The sequence below is a fragment of the Mytilus galloprovincialis genome, chromosome 10 (assembly GCF_965363235.1).
Source record: "Mytilus galloprovincialis chromosome 10, xbMytGall1.hap1.1, whole genome shotgun sequence".
Taxonomy (NCBI): domain Eukaryota; kingdom Metazoa; phylum Mollusca; class Bivalvia; order Mytilida; family Mytilidae; genus Mytilus; species Mytilus galloprovincialis.
This window is the reverse complement of record NC_134847.1, coordinates 27163244-27174528: the sequence shown is the minus strand read 5'-3', so window position 1 is coordinate 27174528 and position 11285 is coordinate 27163244.

Genomic DNA, 11285 nt, shown 5'->3' with positions numbered 1-11285 from the left:
CTGTTGATGAAAATTTGGCAATATGGTTTTCAAATTTATCTTTGCAGTAATTAGAAAAATTGTCCGACATTTTGGTGGCCAAATAATACTTTACTTTTGTCGAAAGCGGCGTTTACTATTAGGTTAAAGTTTATCTAAATTGCACACTTCAGTTGCGGAAAGCATGCGAACTGTCTCAAATGGTACGATCTTCTGTTGTAGTATGCCATTAGATTTGAAGTACACTTTTTTATGTTGCAATTTTGGAATCAAAGTCAAAGGAAAACTCAGCTTAAGTCCTCTCCCCTTGTCGTTGATCCTATAATACCAGTTATCTGACATTGGTAGCCTTTTCAAGTCTTCAACGCCATTAACCAAAAGCTTCTCATCGGTCAGGAAACAATATCTGTATATATCTAAATCAAAGCGGATCGCCGATCTATTTTCCTTACTTCTTAATCGCTGCTGTACGGTATCTTCAAACTGTTTTGCGGCATATGACAGACGATCTGACGATATTATTGGACATTCATAGTTTTGTAAACTTTTCTCGTCTATGTGGCCAGTTGGCTCCCATGTACTATCACTTTCAGGAAAGCCAAACCACTTTACAAGGTACAAGAATTCCTGAAAGAATAAAAAATAAATAAAAAATAAGTTGATAACAGCTATATTATCAGATTGTTACATTGCATTTTTCCTATCAGATGTACTATCAGTCCAAGAGACGGGGCTCGGGGCTGATAATACATTTGATATATATGCAAAATGACATGTTATGATATCATATGCTTCAAAAATGGAGAAAAATAAAAAGTTTATATATAATAGATCCATTTTAGTGTTCCTCACGTAGAAGTTCAAAAAGTAAATATATATTTTTCATACAACATAAACTTGTTTCGAATCCTTTTTCCTTACAATATTGTTTTTAATCTTTTTTAAACATTAAATTGACAGGAATACATTTCTAACGATCAACTAAAATACATGTATACGCATTTGGCCGTGGTAGTACACGGAGTTACATAAAGATTAAAAGATATTTAAAAATGGTCATTTGTGAAATTGAATGGAGAACAGAAAGTCACAGAAAAAAGTAACGGATAAAAAGTCACACATCTGTTTTGAAAGTATATTTTCTTTAAAAACATAGTTATTCAAAGAAAGTGGAGTGAGAAAGTCAAAGGATACAAAGTTACGGACATAAAAGGTCACAGGACAAATAGACTTCTAGTCACAAATCAGTGTTGAAATTATTTGTCTTTGAATTAGAATACATTTTTGAAGTTGACAGGAATTATAATTTATATAGCAGTTTTATAGCAATTTAATAAACAAAATGTATCTAAAATATCAATGATATCTAAATAGTTGTTTAGAAAACAATTTGTCAAAGTGGCTTGTTTCTTAAAAAGCTTCATTGGACCCAAGACATATATCCTTTAAGAGATTGAAATTTAAAACTGTTCCTTTACCCAGGCTTATGATAATTCCTTAAACTGTATAAATTTAATATGTGTAAAAAGAAGAAATTATTTCATGAGCCTTCTTTTTTTATTTTCAAACGTAATAAACAAATCGTTTACGACTTCGTTCTGTCAATGTTGTGACTTTCTGTCCTGTGATTTTGTGTCAAGTGGCATTCTGTATTACATGAGAAATAAGCCCATCCGGTATACTCGGTAACAGTTTAACAATATTTTTCAATTCATTTTGTTTTTAGATTATAAAGAAATATACGAAGTCGATGCATTAACATTATACATTTTAACTTTTTAGTTGTACTTACATGTTTTTCAAACTTTCTTGCTATAAGTCTTTCTATGTGGTATTCTTCAGGAAGGACTTCTCTTTTTTGAACAATAGACTCTTTTCTCATTACAATACTTTCACCATAACACAGTTCTTTCCAGTTGATGCTCTTTCGATATCGGAGATAGTGAGAATGCGTCATTTCAAAAGCAGATTCTATCTACGATATGACAATAAACTTAAATTATGTCTGAAAATGAAATCTCGGAAATGTCATATTTATTGACCCTTTCCTGTTTTTAATAAAATAGTACAAGCTTCCAGCATCGTTTCCACCATATATCCACAGGTATATAGCCTGAAGCTGACATGTTAATTGTCATACAAGTACCTGTTCAAAGCTAGTAATCGTTATCGTTTTTTTGAAGAAATTATTGACTTTTTATTTAATATTGTTTCGGTTCAATGAATTTTAATTCAGTTGAAGAGCTTTGGATAAAATAAAATGACAAGGCAATTCTATAAACAGCAGTTTATTTTCATTTTATACAAGAATACTGTTGTATTTAGATATATGTGTAAGATTCGATTATTTAAGTCATCAACAAGTTTCTTTTTGACGGCGAATGTAAATTTATATCATCACGGTAAAACGTGTCTTGAAAGGTGCTAACTTTCTAATGTATTGTGCGCACACATTATTCGTATATTTAGTTTTAGGAAATTAATAACAGAAACTTGGTTTTGATGAAAAATCTATTTTCTGATTTTAACTTGCCGTATCAAGTGGTCGAATTCAGTGGTGTATTCTATATGCTGTTTAATGCATTTTTAAATCGCGACGAAATGGAATTGTTCTTCTTTATGATTGTGTATTGAAATCGTGATAAAATGGCCGTAAAAATTTTGTACAAGTATTGTTACGAAAAAGAGCCAAAAGGACCAGTTAACATGCAACTAGTCACTGGGGGAGTTGTCTCATTGACAATCTGCAATCATACAGCTACTGCTGAACTTTTTTTTAACAAATATGAATAGAAACCATTTAATCCCATTAATTTAAAAAAAATTGTGATTGTGTATTGATAAAACACTCAGCTGAACGTGCACCTTTTTATTACAATGCGTTTTAGATTATGATTGCATTCTCATACTTTATTTAATACCGGTTATAAGCACGTGATAACAAACACAAACAAAAAATTTGATTTTTATTAACTTCAATTATAAAAACGTGAATTTCATATTATTTAGAGTTTTGTAATTCCTTCAGCCCTAAACCAAGTTAATATATACAAAACGTCGTTTACACTATATCACATGAATAATTATGTCTCAGCATGACTATATAAACAAGATTGTGTAACAGGCTGCTATCTGTTTACACAAACAATGTATCCTGTTGTCAAATAAAAATTGATAGAATAAAAACTTAAAATCGCCTACTTTTAAATCAAATTTGGTGCAAGAAGACAATAACCAATTTAAAAATAAACTACACCACATTAAACTATAACTTTTCATCTTTCTCTTGGTCACAACAGCTAAGGAATGACATCCGTAAAAGTATTTTATTTATTTTTTCAAAGCTGACCACTTTTCCTAAAAATGACATTTTCTGTAAGAATAACGGCAAATGTAAGCCATTTGACATCACTGTATGAAAAATCTAAATTTGTTGCATTAAATTTAAACATTATTTTAAAATAATTTATATCATTAAAAAGAAGACACATTAAAGATTATGGTGATCAGAACAGCTAAGAAAAGAACTGAGAAGAAAATCGAATATCGTCTGTTAAAGATTATTTTCCATATAACTTCTATATAACGATTGTATCCATGTAGGGTATCTGAATTCACGCATGCGCAATGTCGACCGGACTGATTCTTGACAATGTGCTGGATTTTCAAAAGTGTAGACCAAAACTTTCTGATTGGTTAAAAATGTATTGAATGAATGACTGTAATATTTTTTCTGTCTATAAAGAAATAACATAAAAAAATGGTGCACACTGAATAACCAGCGTAGCGGGTTATTTAACAGTGTGAACCACATTTTTTTTATGTTATTTCGAATAGACAGAGAAAAAAAATAACAGTCATTTCTTATAATTTAATTCTAAATTCCATTTTAAACCGTAAAAAAACCATGAAAAAACGTTGACGACGTCACGGTCACATGACTAAAGTATGTCTATGGGCTGATAACAAAATAACGTCAGCCAATCAGAAGACGCGTTACTTCCAAAATTAAATGTATTAAACAATGGAAATTAAACCAGTGGCGTGAGTTTTTTTTTTCATTTTGGGGTATGGAAAAAGAAATTACCCATGATACTTTAGATTCTGAAACGGCCAATTGTATTATTAAATAAATGTCCGACAATTTTAAATAAACTTCATAACCAACTTCTGGCTTGGTTATCTAATATTTGTTTATACATAGCATGACCTGAATTCGCTTTTGATTGATTTAACTATATCCTCATATATTTTTTTTCCGTACCCTCCTTTTGCCTATGTAGTGAATTAAGGTAAACTGTTACACATGACAAAGTTTCTTCATTCTTCTACAGTGCATACATCGGTTTACATGAACGATACAAAAAAAAAACAGTATTTGCTAGATATACATGGAGATATAGTTTAAACCACAATCATTCTAAAAAACAATGGACAAGTAAATTTAGATAATGGACAAAATGTTTAAATAAAAATCATGATGGAATAATTTTTTATAGTTTCAAATTGTCAAATAAAAAACATAGATATGCAATTAAGATAGGAGCCGTAGAGTTATGTAGATGTTTATAAATCCTTATTTTGATAGCAATTGTAGCTTTGAAAATAAATATTTGTATTAAATAAGAGTATTATTGTGCAATTTGAAACAATAATGTTCAAAAGAGCGTTTTGAATTGAAGTGAGACTAGAAATTGGAATTCGGATCTATACTGTTTATATCCTCCAGAGATTATTTGAAATACACCAAAGTGCTATTAGAATCTTACGTTTAACACTAGTATATGATATTTGTGCACTTAAGTAAATAGTGAATGACGTTAATTAGCAAACTCCAGTGCGGAAATTGGCACGGACTCTTTTTGAGTTTGAATCTAAACTACTCTTGGTTACAGATTTTTGTACTTGTGTTTTATTAACAAAATATATATACTAGTATTATGTATTCTTTCTTGACTTTCTAAGTGCTACAAGATTATACTTGTACTGAATTTTAATGAGACAAAAACTTCCAAATCTATTCAAACTGGTAGATTTGCGAAATTCAATCTCTTTACGTGGAGGATCCTACTAAATACCATATTGTACTATAACATCAATGTATTTCGCATTGGCAGGACATGCTTATGTGGATGGGGAGGTTCGGGGATAGTTTTTCTTGAATCCAAAAGAGATGTGTTGACATTCTTACTGTAAGTATTTTATAACAGTCTTTTGAAAAATAAATTATAATACTATTATTTAAAAATGTAATACTATACGATTATGAAACTTACCATCAAAACAACGATAAATCAATATTAATAAAAAAAAAAAAGAAGAGAAAATCCAGAAAATTGCTTCAGTTCTAAATCTTGATCAGAGATATGCTCCTATTTCTGTCATTCAGAACTGTTTTAACACAGAATCAGTTTTAACAGTTCAACCTAAAGACAAATTCAGATATTTTTTTCCGCTTAGTTTTGTACAGTTCTAGTGGGTTTTTTTTTCTTGTTGATAGAACAGAACATTGTAACAATTTTGGACAGTTCTATGTCTTTGTTCATTGGTAACGGTTTTTGTAGCAAATAAAGGCAACAGTAGTATACCGCTGTTCAAACTCATAAATCCATGGACAAAAAACAAAATCGGGGTACATGTAACAAACTAACTCTGAGGGAAACGCATTAAATATAAACAACGACACAACACTACAATGTAACACACACAGAAACGGACCAAGCATCAGACAAAAACCCACGAGAATAACAAATATAACATCAAAATCAAATACATGAATTTGGGATAGACAAGTACCGTGACACGTCTTATCGCAATGTGAATTTACACTCAAAATAAGAGAAAACAAACGACGCAACGTTAAAATGTAACACACACAGAAACGAACTATAATATAAAAATGGCCATATTCCTGACTTGGTACAGGACATTTTTAAAGGAAAAAATGGTGGGTTGAACCTGGTTTTGTGCAAAGTCGGCCAGTTCTACATTTTGTTTTATAATTAAAAAAGTTTTTGGAAATTTTCTTACGACGTTTTGGACAGTTCTTCTCTATAACTGTAACTAACAGTTCTACATTAATCCTGGTTATGATAATTCTTCCCAAGAATGTATCATTCGGGATATTTTCTAATCAGTACTATTTTATATGGCCTGCTTTGAACAAACGAATATAACAAGTTTATAATTCAATAATCCATGTGTGTTTCGTTTGATTAAATCTTATCAGTAAAGGTTGAAGCTCGACAGTTTGAAAACCATAATCATAAAACCAAGTTGAAGCTAATTTTTAACCGAAAGTTCCGAAAAAAGTACACTTTTGCAATAATCTAAAACGACGTATTGTGATATGATTAGTATAACACTGTAAAACAATATGCTATAAACATTATTAAAAAAGCATGAAAATTAGAAAAATATAAATACCGAACTCTAGGAGATTTCCCGTTGTAACATGCTTTGTACAAAGAGTTCGCTGTCTGCATTCTATTGTCATATTATTTATAAATGTATTTTAAGGCTAAGAGTGTTTTATCTATCAGCTCAGAGATATTATTTTCTCATGTGACCGTGACGTCATTAACGCTTTTATCATGGTTTACTCCATTTTAGAATTAAATTATAAGAAATGAGTGTAATATTTTTTTCTGTCTATTCAAAATAACCGTACTTCAATGTGCACCACATTGTGTTTTGTTATTTCTTCATAGACAGAAAATATATTACTGTCATTTCTTAAATAATTAAACTGAAACAGTTCAACAATGAAATTATTGTTTTGGTGCTGTAAGAAAATATTTAATTCAAACTGATTTAAGAGATCTGTCCTACGAAAGTGAAAGTTGAGTGTAGTCTTCATTATATCATTATATTTTACTGTCAGTATGATATCAGAAGTTTGACTAAATGTATTTCAACGAGACCAATTATGATTAAAAATAGACAGAAGGCAACTAAAGTGTTCATTTTTATACTGATATCTATCGATGTTGACTACAACTCTAATCTTATTTGGTTGATTTGATTGAAAAATTTTGAATTACAGGTGTAAAACTGGTAGAATAGTGAAGAAAGTACTTATTTGTTACCAATCGTATACAACGCTTAAAGGGAAACTTTGCAAAAAATTCAAAAATTGATATTATGTTCATTCAGTATAAAAATGCTCAAATTCATAGTTATTAAAGTTTTATTCCGCTAGATAAGCGATCACCATCGATTTTAAATTTAGAGTATCAATTCTCTGCGTTCGGCCATTTTGTCTTCTTTCCCGATTAATAACAACGATATGTCTATAAACCACAAAGGAACAAAACTACAGTAACCGATGTAGTCGCAATTGCGTGTCGATATGTTGTCAATCGTACGGTTGTTTTATCCAACTAACTGACTTGATACGGAAAATATTCTTATTTTTTTAAATTACCATGGTCAGTTGTTTTTAAACTGTTGATATTGGAAATAGGTAAAAAGTCAAAGTTGAAATCATAAATAAGTGTTCCGTGAAAATTGTTTTCGAAAATCTAATTTGTTCATAATTCTTTAAAGTAGTAATCTTTTTTCAAATAAATTCTGATCTTCCCTCATCTGATCACCAGCATGGCTAAAGGTATTACTTCCAAAGGTATTGTGAGGGGTGTGAGGTGACACGTCCAGGTATTCAAGCGATTTCATGTCGGGCTTGCAAGTTCATGCATCGTTTCACCTCTGCAGGTATTGATCAGTGTACACGGCGGATAACTTATAACTTTCCATTTTGAACTATCAGATGTATAATATACAACTCTGTCTTACTTGTCAGTCCTAAACTCATACGCTTGTTTATAAATAACATTTCTGGTGTAAAGAATAGTATTCATAAAAATATAAATAATACCCAAAAAATAAGATTTGATGAAATTAAAATCTATTTACATATTTTTTCCAAGGGTGAATTTGGGAAAATGTAATATATACTCATTGTCAATAGTGAAGGACAGATTGGAACATACCATAAATATTGATTTAAAAAAATGTACGCACTTGTCGACGATTCGTTTATACGACTGGGTAGAAAGTTTCGTAACTAAAGCGCAATTTAAAATATATACATGTATACATTGAACATCAGAAAACAAAACATATTTTGAATAAATTGGGGTAAAAGTTTTGTAAATAGACTAGTCCACGTATGCCAACAGTATGTAATCATCGAATGTCGATAGACTATTGTATAGAAGAAGAAGAAGAAGAAGAAGAAGAAGAAGAAGAAGAAGAAGAAGAAGAAGAAGGAGAAGAAGAAGAAGAAGAAGAAGAAGAAGAAGAAGAAGAAGAAGAAGAAGAAGAAGAAGAAGAAGAAGAAGAAGAAGAGAACCAATTTGATTTAAATACAGGTCGATGTATAATTTGCTTTGGTTCATCGAAGTTGTGGACATAGTAAAATCACAGATTTATATTTCAATAAGATTGTTCTCGAACAAAGGAAGAAATTCGTCATCACCATTGTTATATATGCCACTGGACGAACACTAATTATCCCCAAGGGATGTGAATATTTTTCTGGGAAACTATTGAGTATCAAAGTTTCAAATTAATTTCGGGATTTATTTTCTATCTATGTACCTTCAGAGCTTCTCCGTGGTATACACTTGTGAAACTTAATATAAGGACGAAATTTCTGTATTGAAATGAATCTACATCTTCAAATAACGATTTTGAGTAATCACCTTACAAACCAATATAAACTTATGGCAAGATATAACTATGAAGGAATTTAATTTTTGTCAGACGCAAGAACTCATCACTATCATAAACGTATACGTATATATGCATGCAGTTTCAAATATCAAGAACAAGCGGTCGATGTCGATAGTCCGTTTTCTAACTGTTCAGAGTTAGACATGTCACTTGTTCATTCTTGGAAGCCTTCATATTCCCCGTACAACGATGGAAACTCTTTCTGGTTGTGTTGACTATAAATGCTTGTATGGTATTTCTGTCGTTTATCTGTACAAGTGGTTGCATTTCCTCTCCTTTCCCAACAAACAAACTAACGAAACGCTACTTGTCTGCTTTCTCTAGAGCTCATTCTCAATGGCGCTTATACGTCAGGAAACTTACATGTATACTAATAATGATTGTTTCAAGAACAACGATGTATGGACGAACTATTCTAAATTCGTCAATATCAGTTATGCATGACTAAAAATAAGTTTTATTACAACTACTGTATTACTTATTTGGATTAATGACGGCTATCATGTTCAACATTGCACAAATATAATCATAGAATTATTAAAAAACAAATCCTCAAAAATCCTCAAAAAAAATAATGCCTTAGCTTAATCATTGGTATTCTTTTCACAAAAAGTATGTGTAAATGATTGTCAAATGAATTTAATTATGTAAGAATGAAATGTTAAAAAGAAACTAAAAAAAAATCATGCATGTTTTATGTTGTATTTTTTTCAATTAAAAGCATTAAAATTGCGATAGTTTTATGAGCATTAAACAGCCAGATTTGAATACAAGTTAAGAAATTCCAGTAAAGTCAATGATATCAAACAGATGTGCAATGGTATATCAAATTGGGAAATATTGCATTTAGTTTTTATTAAAGATTAAAACTACTATTTTTTACTTCATATTTGAATCTTTACGCCAATTGCCGCTTAGAAAGTAATCTAAAATTGTTTCCTTTTATTTTTATACAATTTCGGAATTATGAATCTGAATTTTATTTTCAATTAATTTACACAATTTGATTATTGTATCTTTATTCTCATCGTGTATTAAATCTTAGTGTATTAAATACAGCATATACTCTTTCTAATCCTTTCTGTTTATCCTTTCCAAATAACAACATTCATACCTGTGTACGCTTGAACTCACACCTGCGGCTAAATAGCTACAAGGTAAACGAATTGACCTCAAGCCGAGAAATATACAGTGATCTTTACAAAATAATATACACACTCTGCTCACACATTAGTTGCATTGAAATGATTATCAAAACGATAACGGTAAATAGAACTGAAATATTTTCAGTTCAATATCAGTAAAAATGTTCAATAAATATTTTATGAGAAAAATCTCAACAATAATTTATGAAATTTATTCGGAAACATTTACTAGAGATAATTTTATAGGAGTTTAATTCAATCAATACAAAACGGTATATGCATATTCATTTTCGTTCATTCTTATATTGTGGTTAATAACTACGACCATTCGTCAGCTGTGCGCTTTTAATTACGTATATTGTCGATAAGCTATAAGAGTTAAACAGATTTTATTTTTTCCCAGAATTTAACAAATCAGGCTAAAACGTCACGACCCACTCGAGAATTCAACCAAAAAAGTTACAAATACTTGATTTTCTCCGTTATTAGAAGGAATATAAATTTAAAACTTTGCAAATGTGTTTTTTATGTTAAGATGAACATAATTAGATGATAAGTAAAAAATCGCGGAATTTCCCTTTAATGTTATATATTGAACGTAAGAATAAATCATCTATGTAGATGCAGTAAAATATAATGATATAATCAAGACTACACCAATAAGATTAATGTTATGTGCAATACTCGTTTCTCTAAAAAGAATATGATTTAATCAGCTTTGAACTTTCACAATTGAGAATACAAACAAATCCAACGATGCAGATGAAAATAACGATGATTTTTAACAGAAATGGATTAATCGGTTAAAGGTTTCCTTAGTCAAAACAACAAATACCTCACAATGCAAAATTGATATGTTATTGTGGATAACGATTTGCCTATCTAACCGGAGTACCTTGGATCCCTATCGGCATTCGCTGTGGTTTTTTACGTAGTCTTTGGTTCTGATTTTGTGTAATATATACGGTTATTTTTTTTTTTGTCATAGTATTGTCAGTTAGTTTTCGACTATGAGTTCGAATATCCATATTGCATCTATTCCCTACTTTTCGAATTATAAAATTGAAAAATGAAACTGAAATAATATTTGCATTTTCATTTTGTTGCTTAACGTTGATTCTTAATTACAGTTCAGGGCATATTTATACTATTTTGAAATATCTGAACGTTTGTTTAGAGTTATTTTATACTAAAACATTGCTTTGCGTTCTAGTTTAATATTATTAAATTGAAATGTCTGAACGTTTGTTTAAAGTTGCTTTACACTAAAACATTGCTTTTAGTTCTAGTTTAATATTATTAAAATTTTTTAGTCATATTCAAAATAATGTTTTAGATCATATCAAACCCTGATTACCATACCAGCGAATTGCCTCCTAGCAGCACCCAATGTTTGGACGAAATTCTCTTACATGTAAGTTTTGA